This window comes from Macaca fascicularis, chromosome 12 (genome assembly GCF_037993035.2).
Source record: "Macaca fascicularis isolate 582-1 chromosome 12, T2T-MFA8v1.1".
Classification (NCBI taxonomy): domain Eukaryota; kingdom Metazoa; phylum Chordata; class Mammalia; order Primates; family Cercopithecidae; genus Macaca; species Macaca fascicularis.
In genome coordinates, this window is record NC_088386.1 from 14,353,364 (window position 1) to 14,375,582 (window position 22,219).

Sequence of the window (22,219 nt, forward strand, 5' to 3'; positions counted from 1 at the left end):
CATCATGACCAAGTGGGTTTCATACCAGGGATGCAGGGATGGTTTAACATATGCAGGTCAATAAATGTGATACACCACATAAACAGAATTAAAAACAAAAATCACATGATCATCTCAGTAGATGCAGAAAAAGCATTTGACAAAATCCAGCATCTCTTTATAACTAAAACCCTCAGCAAAATTGGCATAGAAAGGACATACTTCATTGTAATAAAAGTCATATATGACAAACACACAGTCAACATAACACTGAAAGGGAGAAAGTTGAAAGCATTCCCTCTGAGAACTGGAACAAGACAAGGATTCCCACCCTCCCCACTTTTATTCAACATAATACTGGAAGTCCTAGCCAGAGCAATCAGACAAAAGAAAGAAATAAAAGGCATCCAAATCAGTTAACGGGAAGTCAAGGTGTCACTCTATGCTGATAATATGATTGTATACCTAAAAAACCCTAAAAATTCCTCCAAAATGCCCTAGAACTGATAAATGAATTCAGCAAAGTTTCAGGATACAAAATTAATGTACACAAATCAGTGGCTCTGCTATACACCAAAAGTGACCAAGCTGAGAATCAAATCAAGAACTCAACCCCCTTCACAATACCTGCAAAAGGAAAAAAAGAAAAACCTAGGAATATACCTAACAAGGAGGTGAAAGACCTCTATAACTACAAAACACTTGCTGAAAGAACGCATAGATGACACAAACAAATGAAAACACACCACATGCTCATGGATGCGTATAATCAATATTGTGAAAATGACCATACTGTCAAAAGCAATCTACAATTTTAATGCAATTCCCCTCAAAATGCCACCATCGTTCTTCATAGAACTAGAAAAGACAATCCTAAAATTCATATGGAACCAAAAAAAGAGCTTACATTAGCCAAAGCAAGACTAAGCAAAAAGAGCAACTCTGGAGACATCACATTACCTGACTTCAAACTATACTATAAGGCCATAGTCATCAAAACCACATGGTACTGGTTTAAAAAAAAAAAAAAAAAAAAAAAAAAAAAAAAAAAAAGACACATAGACCAATGTAACAGAATAGAGAATGCAGAAATAAATCCAAATACTTACAGGCAACTGATCTTTGACAAAGCAAACAAAAACATAAAGTGTGGAAAGAACACTCTATTCAACAAATGGTGCTGGGATAATTGGCAGGCCACATGTAGTGAAATGAAACTAAATCCTCATTTCTCACCTTATACAAAAATCAAGTCAAGATGGATCAAGGACTTAAGTCTAAGACCTAAAATCACAAAATTTCTAGAAGATAACATTGGAAAAACCCTTCTGGGTATTGGCTTAGTCATGACCAAGAACTCAAAAGCAAATGCAACAAAAACAATAATAAATTGTTAAGGTGGGACTTAAAGTAAAAAGTTTCTGCACAGCAAAAGAAAGAATCAGCAGAGCAAACAGACAACCTACAGAGTGGGAGAAAATCTTCACAATCTATACATCTGTCAAAGAACTAATATTCAGAATCTAGAAGGAACTCAAACAAATTAGTGATTAAAAAAACAAACAATACCATCAGAAAATGGGCTGAGGACATGAGTAGACAATTCTCAAAAGAAGATATACAAATGGCCACAAACATATGAACAAAGTGCTCAACATAGTTAATGATCGGGGAAATGCAAATCAAAACCACAGTGCGATACCATCTTACTCCTGCAAGAATGGCCATAATAAAAAAATCAAAAGCTAATAGATGTTGGCCGGGATGCGGTGAAAAGGGATCAGTTTTACCCTGCTGGTGGGAATGTAAACTAGGACAGCCACTATGGAAAACAGTGTGGAGATTGCTTAAAGTGCTCTTTGACATACTTTAATGTAGTCAACAGGCTGAAGTTGTGCCAGACCTGATCCAGGCTTAGAAAATGACCAGTGGAAAGATTCCCCTCCAGAAACTTGGTCTCTTGACAGATGAAACAATTCTAATTGCATGGGACTTCTTTCTCCCTCTCTTGTCCCCAAGAGCTTCAGTCCAATAGTGTCAACAGCCCCAAACCATGTATAATCAGGACCTTTGACATTATAATGTCAGAAAATCCAAATCACAGCTAGCCAAAAGGAGATATCCCTGAATAGATCAAGTATGGTTTGATCCAGGTGCTCAAACAATATCTCTCATAAATACTGTCTTAAATCAAATTTACTCTCCTTTAAGTTTCATTTATTCTTCAGCAAGTGCCCCTAGGTTATAGCAGGAGCAACTCTAAACATGTGCTCTATCAGCTTAACACCCCAGTGCAAGATTAGATCTCTTATCTGACAGTTCCAGCAAAAATTCCTGGTATGACTCTCACTAAACTGGTTTGGGATTTCATGAGCACATCTAAGCTATAAGTCCGACAGGCTGGGAATCCATGTCCAACTCCAGACTGACAGATCTAGGGCATGAGTTCAACACCTGAAACCATATGGGCTAAGACTAGGAGATTATTGGTTTTCTGAAGACAAATCAGAATACTGTCACACAGAGGAGTCAGAAGGGATTCTTGGAAGACAAAAACAAAGGCTTTACTATACCCTCCCTGACTCACTGCCTCCTATTTCTCATCACTTCATTTTTGTCTTTGTCATTGCTCATTTAGTTTTTGGCCACTGAGTGTCTTTCTTGATCTGCCTATAATTTCTTTGCCTATACCATTCTGTCTTGTCCCCACTTCTCTCATTCTTTCTCTGCCCGTCTCTCACTTCCTGTTTTTCTGCCACCTGTATCTCTACTGCACCCTTGCTTTCTCCCAAACAGTGTGAAAGTTAAGTCCCTTTCAGCCTGCCAGTCTCAGCTTCTATACGCACGCTATATCCCCATAGCACTCTACACCTTTTGAATTCTTATTTTGCTGGTCTTCACTTTCTTCATGTCAGTCTTCTTTGCTCAACTAGAAATTCCATGAGTAATGAAGGAACCATATCTTAGTCATTTACCACTGAATCATCAGGACTTTGTGTGGCCCCTGGCACACAGGATTTTCCCAAATACTCTTCGTTGAATGAACAAATGACCCCAGTGAGAAAAAGCTTTATGGATTTGGCAACACACATTTTACTTTTCAAGATATACTCTTCTAATAAGCCCGAGACTACAAAAGAAGAAAATCAGTAACTGGTGTCACAGCCTGCCCAGGGAATTCATGATTTCAGGAGGAATAATAAATAATAGGCATCTTGACAAATGCAAATTGACAAATTAAGTATAAATTGACCGCTAATGGTTTGACATAGACCATTTTAGTTGTGTCTGCGTGAAAGTTGTGTCTTTAGTTGTGTCTCTGTGAGAGTTCACATATTTTTCAGTGAAAATCTATGTAAAAATCAAGATTGTATTTCTACTTACCAGTTAGCATTTGGCATCCACTGGATGTCAATGAGTTTGACCTAAAAATGGAGAGACCAAGCAAAAGCATCACACAACGTTCTGTACTTTTAGCAACATTTTTATTCAGGGATTTGTTAGGGCAATACTTTCACATAGATTGAGTTCCTAAGTCCAATTGCATTTAACAAGACTTGAAAGCTTTTTGTTAAGTCACCCATATATAATTACAGGTGTCTAGACCACAAAAGTTTAAACGTTGCCTCCCTGGTCCCTCTACTGGACACAACTAAAATACATAAAACCTGTGGTTCACTTAAGAAATTAATTCACCTTATATAACATGCTGAACAAACTAAGTCTTGGGCTATTTCATTCACCTACTAGAAAACTCACTGTAATATTCCAGGGAGAGCTAAAGAAATTCAGGGACCTCTATAGCATATGCATATACATCCACCCAAACTAGGACCCATTCTAAATATCTGGACAAGGGGAGAAGGAGCTAATAAGAAGAGGCTCTCTGGGTTTGTGGAGTTTCTGGTCAAATTCTTAAGTTCTGAGTTCCACATGGCAGGGGCAATCAGGAAACAACATGGTGTCTAGTGTCCTCATTAATTGATTTAGGGTAGAGCATTTGGAGATGGAGTTTTGAAAAAGAGAGAGAAAGAGAAAAACATAACCTCTTCGATGAGATAGATATTAAGGTGCATATATATATATGTGTGTGTATGTGTGTATATATATATATATTGTGTTTATGTGTGTGTGTACATATAATGTGTATATATGTGTATATATACATATATATTTATATATATTCAGATAGCACATACATATCTATTTATATACTGTATATGTGTAAGTGTGTGACTTAAGATCAGACACCCACATTTGCTGTGATTAAAAAGAAAAAATAAAACTCTTTGGAAAGATGAAATAAGCCTATGCACAAATTTCAAATTCATTCAGATTAGGCAAAAATTAATATTAAGTAGAAAAACAGTAAAGATAATTTGTAGACAAAGGACCTGGTTCAAGCTTCCACTAAACTACTTACATTCTAATTATGGGCAAGTATTAATTTATCTGAGCCTCAGTTTTGTCATCTGAAGAAATAGTTTGGGAGATTTACATGAGAAATGTGAGAAGAAATTTATTCATCTTAAAATTCTATCCATGTGCTAGTAATTGATACCAACAGAAGATTGGTTATGCATGGAACAAAAAAACACCATATCATTTGAAACGTGAATTCGTCATAAAGATGCACACAGGGCCAAGTTAAATTCAAATGTTTTCAAGCTTTTGCTATACAAGAGGTGCATCTGTGTCTGTATGGATAGAATGATCTTTAATCTAAAATTCATAATTCGGATTACCTAACTTTATAAACTTTCAACTAACTAATATATTATTTAAAAAATAATGCTGAACTATAGTTAATGATGATATAACATATCCCAAATCTAATAATAAATTCAGGTGGACCTTAAGAAAATCAAGTAATTATATTAATAAGATCACTCAGTCTGATGGTAAAAGCACTGAAGTTAAAATCTAAGATAAAAATTTGAGTTTAAATGCATCAGGCCAATAATTTAATCTCTTAGCTTGTGTTTCTCAACTTGTGAAACCTGTTTTGTCTATTTTGGCGCAAAAATGTTAGAGGAAAGAAAGAAAAAGTAAATACAATAAGACCAAATATAGAATACTTATGGATAATGGCAGAAAATAAAAATTTAATCTGAAAATTCAGATGTTCCCAAGGAAGAAATAGTAACAAATGAAACTGGAACTTAAATAAAAAGAAGGTGACTTGAGAAAGTTAAAAAAAAAGATATGAGTTACTAATGAAATATATTCACAATTTAAAAGCAGAGCTAATATAAAGGAAACTTGTCTAGTACATAGTTATACATTCTTTAAAATGCTGGCAAAGGAAAAGATATATGCATTTATGTGTATATCATGTATAAACATGTATATAATATGGAAAGTATTGATCAAGATTGAAATCTATCATATACTACATGGCAGAAATATATTAACTTAAGCAATATGCTTTTAAAGTGGTTTCAATTAAAGGAATTAGGTAAATCTATGTCACTATGTGATGTAAAACTCAAAGCAAAGAAAAAGATTGCTAAGATAAAGATCATCTTATATTCATAAGGAAGACAAGAGTATTGAGTCTTATAAGCATCTAAAAGCCACTTTCAATTCAACTGGTAACACCAAACAAATAAGCAAAATTCATTGAACACTCTATATGCCCAACATGCCACTTTGTACTTTACAGGCATAAAATACAGTGTAAAAAGGAAACAAATAGAAATCCTGTCCAAGATGGAAAAATGCCCACAAAGTAATAAATGCCTATTACATAGCATAGACTATGCTAAATGTTCTTACATATGATATCTTATTTAACTGCCATAATAACTTGTTGAAGTTTGGCTGGGTATGATGGAGCATGAGTGTTAACTGCATGAACATGCTGCTTTCCACTCTTTATGGTCCTGACCAATGGGAAAATAGACACAAGGGGATCAAGTGAAATCCAAGCATTGATTTTATTGCTGGACCAAGACAATCCTAAATAATATAGCCTTCACTATAGCTGGATGGAAGGAATAGGAAGAGGACAAAATGAAGATTTAGTTTTTGCTTCCTAACTTTTTTTTTTTATTATTATTATACTTTAAGTTCTAGGGTACATGCGCATAACGTGCAGGTTTGTTACATATGTATACTTGTGCCATGTTGGTGTGCTGCACCCATCAACTCGTCAGCACCCATCAACTCGTCATTTACATCAGGTATAACTCCCAATGCAATCCCTCCCCCGCCCCATGATAGGCCCTGGTGTGTGATGTTCCCCTTCCCGAGTCCAAGTGATCTCATTGTACAGTTCCCACCTATGAGTGAGAACATGCGGTGTTTGGTTTTCTGTTCTTGTGATAGTTTGCTAAGAATGATGGTTTCCAGCTGCATCCATGTCCCTACAAAGGACACAAACTCATCCTTTTTTATGGCTGCATAGTATTCCATGGTGTATATGTGCCACATTTTCTTAATCCAGTCTGTCTTTGATGGACATTTGGGTTGATTCCAAGTCTTTGCTATTGTGAATAGTGCCACAGTAAACATACGTGTGCATGTGTCTTTATAGCAGCATGATTTATAATCCTTTGGGTATATACCCAGTAATGGGATGGCTGGGTCATATAGTACTTCTAGTTCTAGATCCTTGAGGAATCGCCATACTGTTTTCCATAATGGTTGAACTAGTTTACAGTCCCACCAACAGTGTAAAAGTGTTCCTATTTCTCCACATCCTCTCCAGCACCTGTTGTTTCCTGACTTTTTAATGATTGCCATTCTAACTGGTGTGAGATGGTATCTCATTGTGGTTTTGATTTGCATTTCTCTGATGGCCAGTGATGATGAGCATTTTTTCATGTGTCTGTTGGCTGTATGAATGTCTTCTTTTGAGAACTGTCTGTTCATATCCTTTGCCCACTTTTTGATGGGGTTGTTTGTTTTTTTCTTGTAAATTTGTTTGAGTTCTTTGTAGGTTCTGGATATTAGCCCTTTGTCAGATGAGTAGATTGCAAAAATTTTCTCCCATTCTGTAGGTTGCCTGTTCACTCTGATGGTAGTTTCTTTTGCTGTGCAGAAGCTCTGAGGGCAAGTGCTGGTTCTGCAGAGTAGATTGACTTTCTCAGCCAGCTGCCAGTGGAGCAAGCATGCTTCACAAACACTTGTGAAATTGCACAGTCAACATAGCTCTACTCCCTTCCTTACGCAGTAGCCTTATCCTTGTTTGCTTGAGACTTGGCAGTAAGGAGTGGAGGCAGAACACCCACTTCGCCTGAGCAATCTGGTCTGGAAGAAGATAGCGGGCATGAGCAGTCATTTTCAGCAGAGTAATTCTATCCAAGGGTGAAGCAACACAAGGAAAGTAAAATTTTCATCTGTAAAATAGGATACTCCTCTTTTGGTGATAACAACAAGTAGGTGGAGAGTTATGGATAAGATACTGCCACAGTACTTTGGCAGAAGGGGAAAAAAGATTGAATTTCATTTCTCTGGAGACTATGGTAGGGATGTGACATGAAGAAGAGAGGGGTGTCTCCTTACGGAAACCATTAAAGTCATTACTATTACTCTCACTTTCGGAAACAGAGGGAAACAGAAGCTCAGACTAATTATGTGACTTATCCAAAATAACACACCTAATAAGCTATGACATACACATAATACAATTATAAAGCAACACCTGAATGGCATGGTACTGACTATAAGTAAGGAATTCCAGAAGAAAAATGAGAGTGTGAGATGCATTGAGCAAGTTAAGCTGGCCCAGAAGCCTAGGTGAAAAAAAGGTGGTATAAATAGTGTAAGTCCAGCACAAATGGATGGGGTAGATACCGTGTCATAAATACAAACAACTTTCCAGATCCTTTTGGGTAAGCGAATGCCAAAAACTCCTTAGAGCCATTGATACCCAGGAAATTAATGTGTAGGAAATCTCCATGGTCATAAATACACAAATGGTAAATATTGCCTGTATATCTCAAGGGAAGAGGGTTAAAAAGGAGGGATAGAGGTAAAGGGGACCTGGCTTACTCTGACACTTACTCATTTCACATGGAGGGAGTAATTACTTTTTGTTTTCTTTTACTCACTGTGTAAAACAAAATTAAAGTTTCTTTCCCTTAAGTAGGTCTGAGTTTTTTAGAGGCTCTTTGTAGCATCAGCTAGTCAGGCCCATGGAACTGTGGAAATGATCTTTGTGTAATCGGGAATCTCAAACACATCAGAAAAAAACGAAAAACAACAACAGAGAAAGAAAATAAAGTCCAGAAAGTGCTGTTGTAAACTTTCCTCTATTACTTGCACCTTAAAATAAAGAAATCCATTTAAAAATTTAACATGCAAATGATATACCTTTTTCAATAAAAAAGTAGTCCCCAATATTGTCATGGAATAAAGATAATAATTCCAAATGGTCACATATCATTTTTTATTACATACAAGTGGTACATTCAATACAAGAATATCACAGCCAAATATGCCATAATGAGAAAACACGGGCATGCTATGCCCACACTCCATTTTATTATTATGACTGCTTTGCAACTATTTCATATTTAGAGGAGACATCTCTCAGCCTAATGTGCAATGTTTCTGCTTTAGGACAAGATAGCCCATGGATGGAAGCAATACAAAAATAGCAAAACTAGGAAGAAGGAAGGAAGGAAGGAAGGAAGGAAGGAAGGAAGGAAGGAAGGAAGGAAGGAAGGAAGGAAGGAAGGAAGGGAAGGAAGGGGAAGGGAAGGGAAGAAAGGGAAGGAAAGGAAGGAAGGAAGGGAGGGAGGGAGGGAGGGAGAGAGGGAGGAAAGGGAAGGGAAGGAAGGAAGGGAGGAAGGAAGGATGGAGGGAAAGGAAGGGAAGGAAGGAAGGAAGAAAGAAAGAAGAAAGATAGAAAGAAAAGAAAGGAAAGAAAGAAAAGAAAGAAAGAAAAGAAAGAAAGACATGGTGATCAAACTTTGGTTATGTATGTATGATCAAATTCTGAAAGCAGCAGCATAGTATTCTAGGGCCATTCAGAGGCCAACAGAAATCAGCATTCACAATTGTCTTTTTGCAGCCAGCAAAGAGTCAGGTGTACAGAATCCTTGTGGAAATAAAACGCAATGTGAGCCATGATACTACGTAAGGGATCAAATCAACATCCATAAGCTCTGCAAGTAAAGTACAGGTGGTGATTGAAAGTCAGCACTGATTCTTGCCCACCATTCGATCAATACTAAGCTCAGAGTCTGGTACCTATTTTCCCTTTCCATAAGTCATTTTTGAATGGGTGTTGAGAGGCTGACTTGAAACTGAAGTTAACACAGAACCATAGGATACTGGTGGGCAGAGAGATGTGCTTAGGGCTAGAGGTAGAGCCAGTGTTATATCAGACTAAGGGCTGGGGTTGTGAGTAGGGAATAGGGCTGCTCAGGCATGGCAGAGGCTATTGTACAGTTAAACAAGTGGAATTTAAGTTAATAACAGGTTATGACCAGAAAGAAATGAAAAGTACACTGAGTACCAAGGACTCAGGCGGATATATTCCAGAATTTGTTAAATTCAATAAAAATGAACAGCATCCTGCTCAGTAACACAGAAGTTTTTCTTTTTGTGTATACACTATTTATAAAGCATTACTACAAGTAGTATACACAAAGATGAATAATGTATGGGTCTTTGTCTCCCCAAGGAACTTCCAATCCATTAGTACAGACAGACATTTAATTATCAACTTAGCATTAGGCAAATTGAAATGTGTTGTCAATTTAGAGGCTCATCCAAACCATAATGTAAGTTGAGAGGAAAGACTTATTTATTTTTGACTTGGACAATCTAGAATATGTTTAACAAGTAGATGGCATCAGCCAGACATTAAAGGATAAGATTAAATAATGTTATTGAAAGATGGTGATAGGAAAATATGTATTTTAGGCTGAGGAAATAGTATGATGATTTACTTTCTTGGAGTCATAGACTCCCTCAAGAAACTAAATAAGTACATATAAACTTACATATAATTTGTATAAAGTTACCAATAATTCACGGACTCTAAGAAGGGCATCCTTGAAAGCCCAGACTCATTGGCCCCGGGCCAAGAACTATTAGACCTAAATATGAGCAAACAATCAACACAAAGTTCTGATAACACAGGTGACTGAGTATAGTGGCTAATAATGCTGAAGTGGCCTGATCACGAAAACCCTGCACATTGCATGAAAGGTAAATGAAAGGGAAATTAAATTTAGATTTGCTAATATTAACACTTTAATATTATCATCAAGTGACCATCCCTAGGAAATAAAATACCTTTCATGTTAACAAATATTCCAGCTTGACCTGAGCTCAAACCACCATCCTGAATAGAATTATATTGATGACTGAGTCCAGAAAAAGATAGGAGGAGAGATTTCTATGAAGCTATTTTGCTTTTCCTCCAAGCTCTGCTCCAGCGATTCTGCCTAAAGTCCTTGCAGATAGGTTTATGTGGCACAGGAGTCACCAAAGGAACGATGTCCATTCTATTTCTGACACCCTGACCCTACCAGTTATGGGCCACTGCATGTCTCTCTTGTTTAGGAAAGGAGTGAATGTGAGCAGCTAATATTGGGACAACACTGGCCAATTACCTTCTGCCTTGTTTTTGCAGACATACTCTTCCTGACCTCAGGCTTTCTTATCCATGCTCACTTAGCTTCACCCAATCCTATTTCTTTTTCCTTTCTCTCTCTCTCTTTTTTTTTTTTTTTTTTTTTTTTCCTGAGACAGAGTCTTTCTCTGTTGCCCAGGCTGGAGTGCAGCGGCGTGATCTTGGCTCATTACAACCTCTGCCTCCCAGGTTCAAGCGGTTCTCCTGCCTCAGCCTCCCGTGTAGCTGGGACTATAGACATGCACTGCCACGCCCAGACAATTTTTTATTTTGTATTTTTAGTAGAGATGGGGTTTCACCATGTTGGCTAAGCCCTGGTCTTGAACTCCTGACCTCAGGTGATCCACCCACCTCGGCCTCCCAAAGTTTTGGGATTATAGGCATGAGGCACTGCGCCTGGCCCAATCCTATTTCTTTGGGTTGGCTGGCCCTACTCTACTTTATGACTTTCAGGTGAATGGATACTCCATTTCTTCGCTGCTTATCTGTTCTTGGGCCTGTGGAATTTGTGGATATGAGGATAAAACTGCTTTTGTCAGAACTAGACACAATAGGGCCAGGAAGACTTGAAGGAAAGGAGGCTCAAGCTTACATGTCTGAGATAAAAACTGTTGCCACAAGAAATCCCTTCACATCCTTTTTGTGTCCCCTAATTTGCATCCCTTGCAAATGTTTCACATGTGTATAGGTACATTTCTATGACAAGGTTTATTACTAGACATTCTTGAGGACTGCAGTAATTTAGATAAGATGCTCTCATGAAGAACTCTTGACCAGTAACAGCACATCCAGCAGCGAGCTGACAACAATTGTGACTTTGAGCTTCTGGAAACAATGAAATCTCTTTCTAAGTAGCTAATGTGAACCTCTCTCCTTTTGCTAATAAAAGCTTCCCTTTCCTCTGCCCTAACCAAATGCACTTGTGGCTTGCCATTCCATGCATCCCAGATTATAATCCTTTCTTCTTCTTCCCAGATAAACTCAACATACTTGGAGATAATGTTTTCCAATGTCTTTATTTATTTTTTTGGTTGACAGATTTCTTTTTTAGTTTTGTTGGCTTTGTAAAGTCTGTCTTTATAACTCTGTGTGTTACCTGTCTTCTGATAATCTCTCTTAACCTTTACCCTTTCAGTATCTTTCCAACATTTGTGCTTCTTACTCCTTCCCAGTAACTTGGCTTGCTTCTGTTCACCCCCATGGTATAAAGGGAAAGAACACCAGATCCATAGCTATCTTGGTCAAGTTCCACTGCAGTAAGGGGCAAGGCTAATGCTCAGGCAAAGTGGGAATGCTTCTCATAAGTAGGTCCTGAAACAACGGAGCAGGACCTAGATTCCACAGAGTGTACATGCAGTGGCCTGAATTACACAGAGTAAATTAACAATGGTCTAAAGGAAAGAGTCATGGAGGGGGAATCAGACAAGGAGGCAGCGGGACAGGAAAATAAGACTTGGGCCAAGAAAAAGTGTTCATCGTGGGAGGCATAGCAACTGATGGTTTTGATAAACAGCAAAAAAAGTTGTTTAGAAGAAAAGGTGACAAATTTTGAAAAAACATTTAGAAAATAAGTCCCTTCCCTTCCAGGTACATTGAATTCTACAAAATGGCAAATTTTAGATGTATTCAATTAATATTCTTTTGATTGCCAGCTATGTGAAAGGCACTTCTCTATATCTCAATGGCTTAGTCATAACGAAGATCTCTTCTTTCATGGAGCTTTCATTCAGGACAGATGCTTACTTCCTGAACTCCATTATTCTCATCACATTTAAAATGAGTCTATATTGGAGTTTGGAATCAGAAACCTGTGTTTGAATTCTGATCTTCCACTTTCTAGTTTTGTGGATTTTGACACGACATATACAAACTTTCTAAGCTTCAGTGTCCTTGTCTATAAAAGGATTTTGTGATACTCACGGGTTGTGTTAAGAAGTACCTGAATTAACACATAAAAGCAATTGCACAATGCCTGGCACAGTGGAAGTACTCAGTAAAAGTTAGTAGTTATTATTGTTACTATTGATATCTGCTCAGACAATTTCTACTTATATACGGGATTCTACTTTCTTAGGTGCCACAGAGGGTACAAGCTATATATTTAGGTCATTGAAAATGGAATAAACTTCAGAAATGAAAAGAACTGATTTATTTTGCCTTTTAGGAATATGTGATCTGGTCCTGGCCCTTTCCCTAATCACAACTTAAATACTTCTTTGTGCTCACCAGACTCCAGCCACCCATGATCCTTTGCTTTTCTTTAGAAACTCCTTCTACTCTCCTGCCCGAGAGTCTTGGCACCTGCTGCTACTTTTGCCTGGAACTCTCTTTTTTCCTGGACTTCAAATTATCATCTCCTTCCCTATCCAACCAATCTGCAGCCCTGTCATGTCTCTTGCTCCCTGCCCCCTTGTTTATTGCATTCCATTTTTTAATTTTCTTCATAGCACTATCACTCCATGAAGTGTTATTATTTATTATTTATTCGTATGTTCACCCATTCATCGTCAGTGCCCACTAAAATGTAAACTCTGTTCATGACAAGGTCTTGCTTGTGTCATTTGACCCTTGTGTCCAGAAAAGCACCTGTCACGTAGTACATCAAAAACTAGTTGAATTAACAGATAAGTGAATGAGTTGATAAATGAATTAATAACTTTTTGGGAAACAAGCAGATAATTTATTTGATTCTATTTTCATCCCAACATGCTGTTCCATTGGCATTTTATGTCAGCTACATAATCAGAAATAGAAAGACACATAAATGTTAATTGTTATTCTTTTTATATGTTCATTTTCTCTTGCTTTTGCTTATTGTCTTGCAAGCATTTCCTTGTTTTACTTGTCCATTCATTTATTTTTCAGAGAATATGGATGCTTTTGTAATAAATGTGTAAGAAAATTCCTTAATAAAACTACAAAATTAAACAATGCTTAAGTGTGCTTTCTTCAGAGGGCACAGAAACCATTAGCTTAACACCTCTGCTCTTTGAAAAAAACATTAAGATTTGGAGAAGGTCAGCTGCTAGCCAGTTAATCACATTTTTTTTTTAAACGGTTGTGGAATGTTGCTGAAAAGAATCCTCCGAGGTTATCTAATGCAGACCCTTCATTTAGCAGGTGAACAAACTATAGTCCAGAAAGGTTGGGGCTTGTCAATGACCACATGTCTACTAGAGGCAAGTACAAGTCCAGAACACTGACTTCCTGACTCAGAGGCCAGGGCTATTTTTCCAGTGCTATGTGCCAGCAAATGAGAAAGTGGTGTTATTATTTTTGTTTTGTTATCTATAGAGATTTAAGGTTAAGGAAGATCTGATGCCAGCTAGAGACCCAGAACAACAGTGATTCACAATTATAACCTAAAGAAGGGCTGCACCCTGATGAATACTTAAAAATATTCAAACCCTTATAGGCTACGTCTACTCAGAAAACACCCATTTATATGCCATCTATGATTTTCACATGTGCTAATAGTTCTATCTTTAATTCTAAAACTGAGGTAAAAAACTGTAATAAAGATTTCACATGTGTAATTTGCAATAGATTCACTTTCATCAGCAAGTGGAAGAAAAGCTAGATTTCTCATGAAAACCAATCAACTTTTAGAAGCTCAGTGTTGTTGTAACGAAAAAAGCCACTGTGCATATTCTGCTTCAAAGACAAGTTGATTTTGAAAAAGGGTTTTGCTTGGGCAGGAAATTGCTAAAAATGAGACCTTTTTATAGATAGGAAGCCATAAAAATTAATCCACTTTAAACTCTGGCTTTATTTAAATTTTTATAATTTATTTTATATACAGTATTTATTATTGATAGTTGAGCTGTGAGCAAAAGTAATTCAGACTGATGAAAATCTATTCTATCTGAAAATCAGAAATAAAAAGACATTTTATATTCCTTTTTTTTTTTTTAAACAGTGGAGGGATTGTTGCATTGAAGGTGAAATATTTTGTGACCTGTAATTTCAGTTAGTGGAAATTAAATGGGTGAGCTATAGCCTTACCTTACAAGGTGGATAATGAAATGTCAACAGACCCTGAAGAAGCAGAGAACTCCAGGAGCTGATATAACACATTGCTAGAGGTAGTTCTTATCAATCAATCTAACTGTGCTTTTGTATTCACTTATGGGTTTCTTCAGACTCCTGAATATTTTACAGACTGTGTGAAGATACTTGGTCTTTTAATCAAAATTCCAGTCAAAATAAGCTGGACCAACTTAGGGAGAGTCTTATTTTAGATTATGGAACTTAAAAACAAACAAACTACCTAACAAAATACAGATCTTTAGTTTTTTTATTTTCTTTATTAAGGGGACATGAAAGGCATACATTGAGGACTTAGATATTTTAGATTTTTGTTCTACTTTCTTCTCCACCTAAATAATTTTGATTAGCTAATCAGAAATATAACAATTCCTTTCCTTACCCTTAATCATCCTTCTAACTTCTTCATCTTTCCTCCTTCAACTTTTTCCTTTATCTCCTATGATTTACTCAAATCCTTTCTATAAAAGTGTTTTCATTTTCCTTGGAAGACTGAATATACAAACGATGGCCAGACCATATATGACAAAACTGTGACAAAACCAGACTAGGAAGCCAAACAAAAGGGAAAACTGACAGGTTTGAAATTTGTGTTTAGTTTTTTGTTTGTCTGTGTGTTTGAAAACAGTGGGCCAAAGGCTATGGTCTATATCAGGGGAAGTATTTTTTTTTTTTTTTTCTGTAAAGGGCCAGAGAGTAAATATTTCAGGCTTTTGGGGACACAGGATTTCTATAGCAACTACTGAACTCTGCCTTTTTAATGTGAAAGCAGCCATACACTACAAGTAAACAAATAAACATGCCTGCGTGCCAATGACTTTACTACAAAAAGAGGTAGCAAGTCAGGTTTGATCTCTGTGCTGGCACTTTGTTGAATCCTGGTTTATGGTATGAGGTACATGCCCAGATCACAGTGTGTGTCACAATGTAAGCCTTAAACATCAGAAGAAGTCTGAAGATATTTTTATGAATTCCTTCATTTATTCAGCAAATAATGAGCCAGGCATTGTCCTAGAAGATCATCAAAGTGGACAAAAATCTTTGCCTTAATTGAAATTACATTGAATTGGGGATGACTGATACTAAACCATAAACGGAATAAATAAACTTCATAATCTGTTGAAAGTTGAAAGTACTGGGGAGAGATAGAGCTTATAAGGAGAATGGAAAATGTGTGTGGGGAGAAGTAATGAACAAAACAACGATTGTAATTTAAAATTGGATGGTTAGAGTAGACTCTGAAGAAAGTGGCATTTGAGCAAAAGTTGAGAAGAGGTGACCAAGTTAGTCATAGAGAAATCTGGAGAGAGAACTGCCTGCCTCTCATGCAGGAGGGCAAGAGTGGCTGGAGAGGAGGGAGCAAGGGCAAGACCGCAAAAATGAGGTTGGAAAGATGAGTTAGGCATCACTGGAAGGATTTTAGCTTTTGCTCCCAGTAAAATGGAATATCCTTACACAGTTTTTAACAGAGGAGGGATGTGAGGTGATTGACATTGTGAAGAGGTAACTCTGGCTGCTGTGCTGAGAACTGTGCTGAGAACTGCAGTAAGCCCATAGTAAGTCAGCAAGGATGGAAGCAGGGACACACCTGCATTAGTTCTCCGTTATCTGCAGTGGGTGTGCTCCAAGTCTCCCGCTGGATGCCTGGAACTGTGGATAGAGCACTGAACCCCAGATACACTATGTTTATTTTCTGTACATACAGATCTGTGACAAAGTCTAATTTATAAAGTAGGTGCAATAAGAAATTAACAATAATAACAAAATGAAACAATTTTAACAATATTCAAAATGGCATGCAATTTAAAAACATGAATATTTATGAAATCTTACATGTAATATTTTTGAACCACAGTTGACTGTAGGTAACTGAAACTGCAGAAAATGAAAGTGCAGATAAGTGGGGACTACTGTAGTTGGATTAATATGTGCCATGTTTTAACTTTACTATTCATTCCATTTTCTCTGTTTTTCTTTTTCCCCATTTATCTCCGCCTTTAGCATGTCAACTAGACTTTTTTTTTCCCCAAAAGTAATGGTTGCCTTAGAGTTTGCAATATACATTTTCAACGAATCTGTTTCTACCTGCAAATAACACTGCACTGCTTCACTTACAGCGCAGATAGATTCCTTGTAATCAAGTACTCTCTCCTCTCTTCTTTCCCTGCGACATTGCTGTCATTCATTCCACTTACTCATATCCTATAATCACCCAATACCTTGTTACAATTATTGCATTAAACAAATGATTATATTTTAGATTAAGAATAAGAAGAAAGATAATTTCATTTTGTCATCATTTATTTCTTTTCTAATGCTCTTCCTTTATTCATGAAGATTTGAGTATCTGTCTTACATCATTTTCTCTCTTTTCTTGAAGAATTTTTTCTAACATTTTTTTCTGGCCAGATTTGCTGCAATGAATTCTTTCATTTGCTGTTTGTCTGAGAAAGGCTTTGTTTCTCCTTCCCACTTGAAGGATAATTCTGTTGAATTTTCAACATTTTGTATATTTTACCCCTCTTTCCATGCTTTCATGGTTTCTGATAAGAAGTCAGCTTGTAATTCTTACTATTCTTCAATAGAAAAATTGTTCTTTTTCTTCTTTCTTCTTTCAAGATTTCCTCTATGTCTTCAAGTTTTCCACAATTTCTTTAAATTTTCAACTTTTATTTTAGATACAAGGGGTACATGTACAGATTTCTCACATGGGAGTATTGCGTGATGCTGAGGTTTGGAGTACAGGTCCTGTCACCCTGGCAGTGAGCATAGTCCTCAATAGACAGTTTGTTTTTATTTTTAACACATCCTACCCTCCACCTTCTAGTAGTCCACAGTGACTCCCATTCCCATATTTATATCCATATGTGCTTAATGCTTAGCTACCATCAATAAGTGAGAATATATGGTATTTGATTTTTCTATTTCTGTATTAATTTGTTTAGAATAATGCCCTCCAGCTGCACCCATGTTGCTGCAAAGGACATGATTTCATTCTTTTTTATGGCTATGTAGCATTCCATGGTGTATATGTACCACATTTTCTTTATTTAAATCTACCATTGATGGGCACCTGGGTTGATTCTATGTCTTTGCTACTGTGAATAGTGCAGCGATGAACATATGAGTGCATGTGTCTTTTTAGCAGAATAATTTATTTTCCACTGGGCATATATCCAGTAATGGGATTGCTAAGTCAAATGGTAACTCCGTTTTTAAGTTCTTTGAGGAGTTGCCAGACTGCTTTCTACAGTGGCTGGACCAATTTACATTCCAACTCACAGTGTATAAGCATTCCCTTTTCTCTACTGTCTTGTCAGCATCTGTTGTTTTTTGACTTTTTAGTAATGGCCATTCTGATTGACGTGAGATGGTATCTCAATGTGAGAGATTTGTATTTCTCTGATGATTAGTGAGGTGAACATTTTTCATGTTTTTTGGCCACTTTTGTGGTCTGTTGAGATATGTCTTCTTATTTTTTAATGGGGTTTGTTTTAGCTTATTGATTTAAGCTCTCCATAGAGTCTGGATATTAGGCCTTCATCAGATGCATAGTTTGAGAGTAACTTTTCCCATTTTGCAGGTTGTCTGTTTGTTTTGTTGATAGTTTCTTTTACTGTGCAAGGCTCTTTAGTTTAATTAAGTCTTACTTGTCTATTTTTGGTTTTGTTGCAATTGCTTTTGGAGACTTAGCCAAAAAAATGTATTGCCAAGGCTGATGTCAAGAATAGTATTTCCTTGATTGTCTTCCAGGATTTTTATAGTTTGAGGTCTTCCATTTAAATCTTTAATCCATTTTGAGTTCATTTTTGTATGTGATGAAAGGTCGAGGGTCCAGCTCCAATCTTCTGCATATGGCTCACCAGTTATTCCAGCATCATTTACCGAATGGGAAGTCCTTTCCCTATTGCTTGCTTTCGTCAGCCTTGTTGAAGATCAGATGATTGTTTTCAATTTAAATGTGATATGTCTAGGTTTTTTTTTATATCACAGATATTGGGTTTGGTTTTGTTTTTGCTATTAATTCTGCTTGATATTCTCTAGAATTCCTGGATCTGTGCCTTGGAGCCTGTTAATAAAATGTTTTCAGCCATTAGTACTTCAACTATTTCTTCTGCGTTGTTCTTTCTTTCTTATTCTTCTGGTATCATGTTTAAATTGTCTCATAATTCTTGGTTGTTATATTTGACTTTTTAATTTTTTTTCTCTGTGCATTTCAGTTTGGGGATTTTCTATTAACTTGTTGTCAAGCTCATTGATTATTTGCTTGGGTGTGCTGAGTCTACTGTAAAGCCTTTCTTCATTTCTGTTACAATGTTTTTGATTTCTTATATTTTCTTTTGATTCTTTCTTAGTTTTTTTAATCTCTCTGCTTACATTGCACATCTCTTCATGTATCTTGTATCTTTTTCCATTAGGGCATGTAGCATATTCATCATAGCCTTTTAAAATTTTTCATCTTATAATTTCAATATATATGTAATATCTAAGTCTGGTTCTGAAGATTGCTTTGTTTCATATGTGGTGTTTTTTTTTTTTTTTTTTTTTTTTGGCTTTTGGCATGCCTTGTAGTGTTTCCTAAAAGCCAGATACATTGTTTTAGGTATTCGAAACTGAGGCAAATAAGTCTTTACTGTGAGAATTTATATTAAGCTGGCTAGTTGTGCTGGATTGAATGTTCTCTATAGCTACAAGTTCTAGTGCTTCAAGTTTCTTTAATGTCCATGTTTTTGTCTCTCCTCTTGACTTTGGGCTTCCCTAAGTGCTCCTTCTTAGAAAGAATCTGTGTCCTGCAGCTCTTTCAGCTGTAATCCACTTTATTATACTGGAGCCCTATTGGCGTTGTGTTAAAGTATAGGGGACGGAGAACATTATATAACATTTTTATTAAATTCTGACTTCTTAGAATTTAGTAAAACTTAATTTCTTGAGTGTTGGACTGTGACCTTTGCAAGTGTGTTTCTCTAGTTGCATAGCTTTTTCTACTCCCCGTTACTCTTTTCCTTGACTGCAGTGTTCTCAAAATATTCCTTTACCGCTCATGAATTATATTTTTATCCCTTTAGGTGAAATAGGAATGCTGAATCAAACTGGAGTGGGAGGAAAGTCCTCCCCAAATTAGGATAAGGCTCTGGGAAAACCTTTGTACCCTGGAAAGTAGGCCTACATCATGAAGAATGCTCTTGGAATATTTTATAATGATTGTTCTTCCTCATTAGCTGCCTAAGCCACAAGGGGCTCTTTCTCCTATCTCCACTATGAGAACCTGGTGAGATTCTTGGAGACAAACTCTTAAGACTGTGGGGGCTCCCTGAGACAGCAGACCTCAGGATTATCTCACTCTCAAGCTGGTCCAGCTCAGCCTCCAGCAATTCCTCCAAATTATCATGTTCATGTTCCCATCATTGTATGTTTCCAGTGGCTTTTGCTCTAGGCAAGCAGATTTCAGGTGTGGCCCTATGGGTGTACCTGTGTCTACAAATTTTGGGTGGTAGTTGGCTTTGAAACATCATTATTTTTTCTAATTAGTCCTAGAAAAGTAATTGATTTTCAGTTTGTCCAGTTTTTTCTTATGGTAAAACGGGAGTATCTATTTTCAAGCTTTTTACACATCAGATTCAAAACTGAAATTCTTGTGAGGCCTCTTAGGATCTAGGCTCAAAACTGGCAAAGTTTTACTTCTATTTACATGTTGTTGACCAACATAAGCGAAACAGCTAAGTCTAAAACAAAGGGTGAGGTATGCACCCTACCAGTGATGAGGCCATAAGAAAGCTGTAAACACAAGGAGGGGAAATAGTTGAGAACATTAACTCAGTGAACCATAGTATAATAGTGGTTTTCTTACATGATAAACCATTTGATTCTTTCATCGTGGGCTTTTCATTTCTCCAGCACCTCTGAACCTAATTATTATATTAAATTATCTTTTTTTGAAACTGCTAGAGTGTTTCTTTTTTCCCTGATTGAATTCTGACTGGCAATTTCAAGTTTAGAAGAGGAGGAAATGAGTCCTATTTAATGTCCCTCTAAAACCCCAACAACCCTCTGAATAGTGTTTTGGTGAAGGCTCTTTTGTTCGCAAGCAAGAGAAAGCTATATACCTGAATTCAAGAAAAAAGAAAGTGGGAGCACGTTGTGGATGTATTGGGAAGATTCTGTAATAGTTCACTGAACCCAGGACAGAAAGATCATCAGGCCTCTCCAAGGCCTGGGACCTAAAGGAAACGCTGCATGGGGCCTCACCTGCATCTCTCCTGTCTGCTTCTGAGGGTCATGCTCTGTTTCTGCAGACTGAGGTTCTGTGTTTTTGAGAAGAAGTGAAGCTAAGATGCTTTCCCTTACCCCCAAGTCACTATCTCCTTGGAGCAAGAATCCTGATGGAACAGCATGACTTGTTCTCAATTTTAATTTAATATTCTCAAGAGGTAAAACTTGAATGATTTGTCTTAGGTTAGGTTCTTGCTTCTAATCCAATCACCAGGGATGGAAGCAGAGGCCAGGCAGACCTCACCTGGCTGCTGGAGGATAGAGGAGTGGAGATGGGAGAAAGAAGCTCACTGTGAGTGAGGCCCTTACTCCTCAACCAGAGACAATTTTGTTCTGCAGAAGAAATTTGGCATGTCTGGATACATATGTGTTTCACAACTGGAAATGTATACTGGCATGTAGTGAGTAGAAGCCAAGGATGCTGCTAAACACCCCCAAATGCCCTAGATAAGCCCCTCAACAAAGAATTGTCCAGCTCAGGATGTCAACCATGTGGAGGCTGAGAAATCTCAAGCTCAGCTAATATCCCAAAATGAGGATTGACAAGTAGCAGCCTAGCACTGGTGAGGATGAGGGGCAGAACCTGAGATGAGAGAGAAGGAAAAAAATAAGTAATGATTGTTGCATTTGATAGCATGTATTATGTTCTAAACTGTATATTAAGTGTTCAACCAACATTTTTTTTCATTGTCTCCTCATAACAATTCTACATAGTAAGTAGTAGTATCTTTGTTTTTTGGAAAACCAAATAGGACTGTATCACTCCAAAACTTACGTTTTTAACTATGAACTAAAAGGTAACGATGAAATTTCTGTATCTTGTGGATCATTCCCTGTTTTCACCAGAAGTACCTAGAAAGACAGAAACAGATTCTTAACTACTGAACTTGTGAGCCAAACAAGTAACAGTAAGTAACAACATCATTGTCATCTTCTAGGAAGCACCTTAAAACTCTGAGTCTGGTCGTCTATTAAAGGGCTTTGAATCTACCATAAACTACTGTGCAGATATGCAGGCTAATGTGAATAGAGGGAGGACAGTAGGAAGCCCAGGCATGAAACATCCTCCAACAATAAAAAGAATTCCCATTCCCAAGATGAAGTTCCTATGATCTTCCTCCCCTCTGAAACATGCTGACCCTAATTTGATCCATAGAGTCCATTTCTACACCTTAAAACAGTAATCAGCAGGAAAAATGTGTAGGGATATGATGAAGATTAAACTCAGAAATGTGTATAAAGCAGGGTTTGGTAAATGGGTCAAATGCAGCCCATTGTTTGCTTTTATAAATAATTTTATTGGAACATTTTCATGGCCTTTTATTTGTG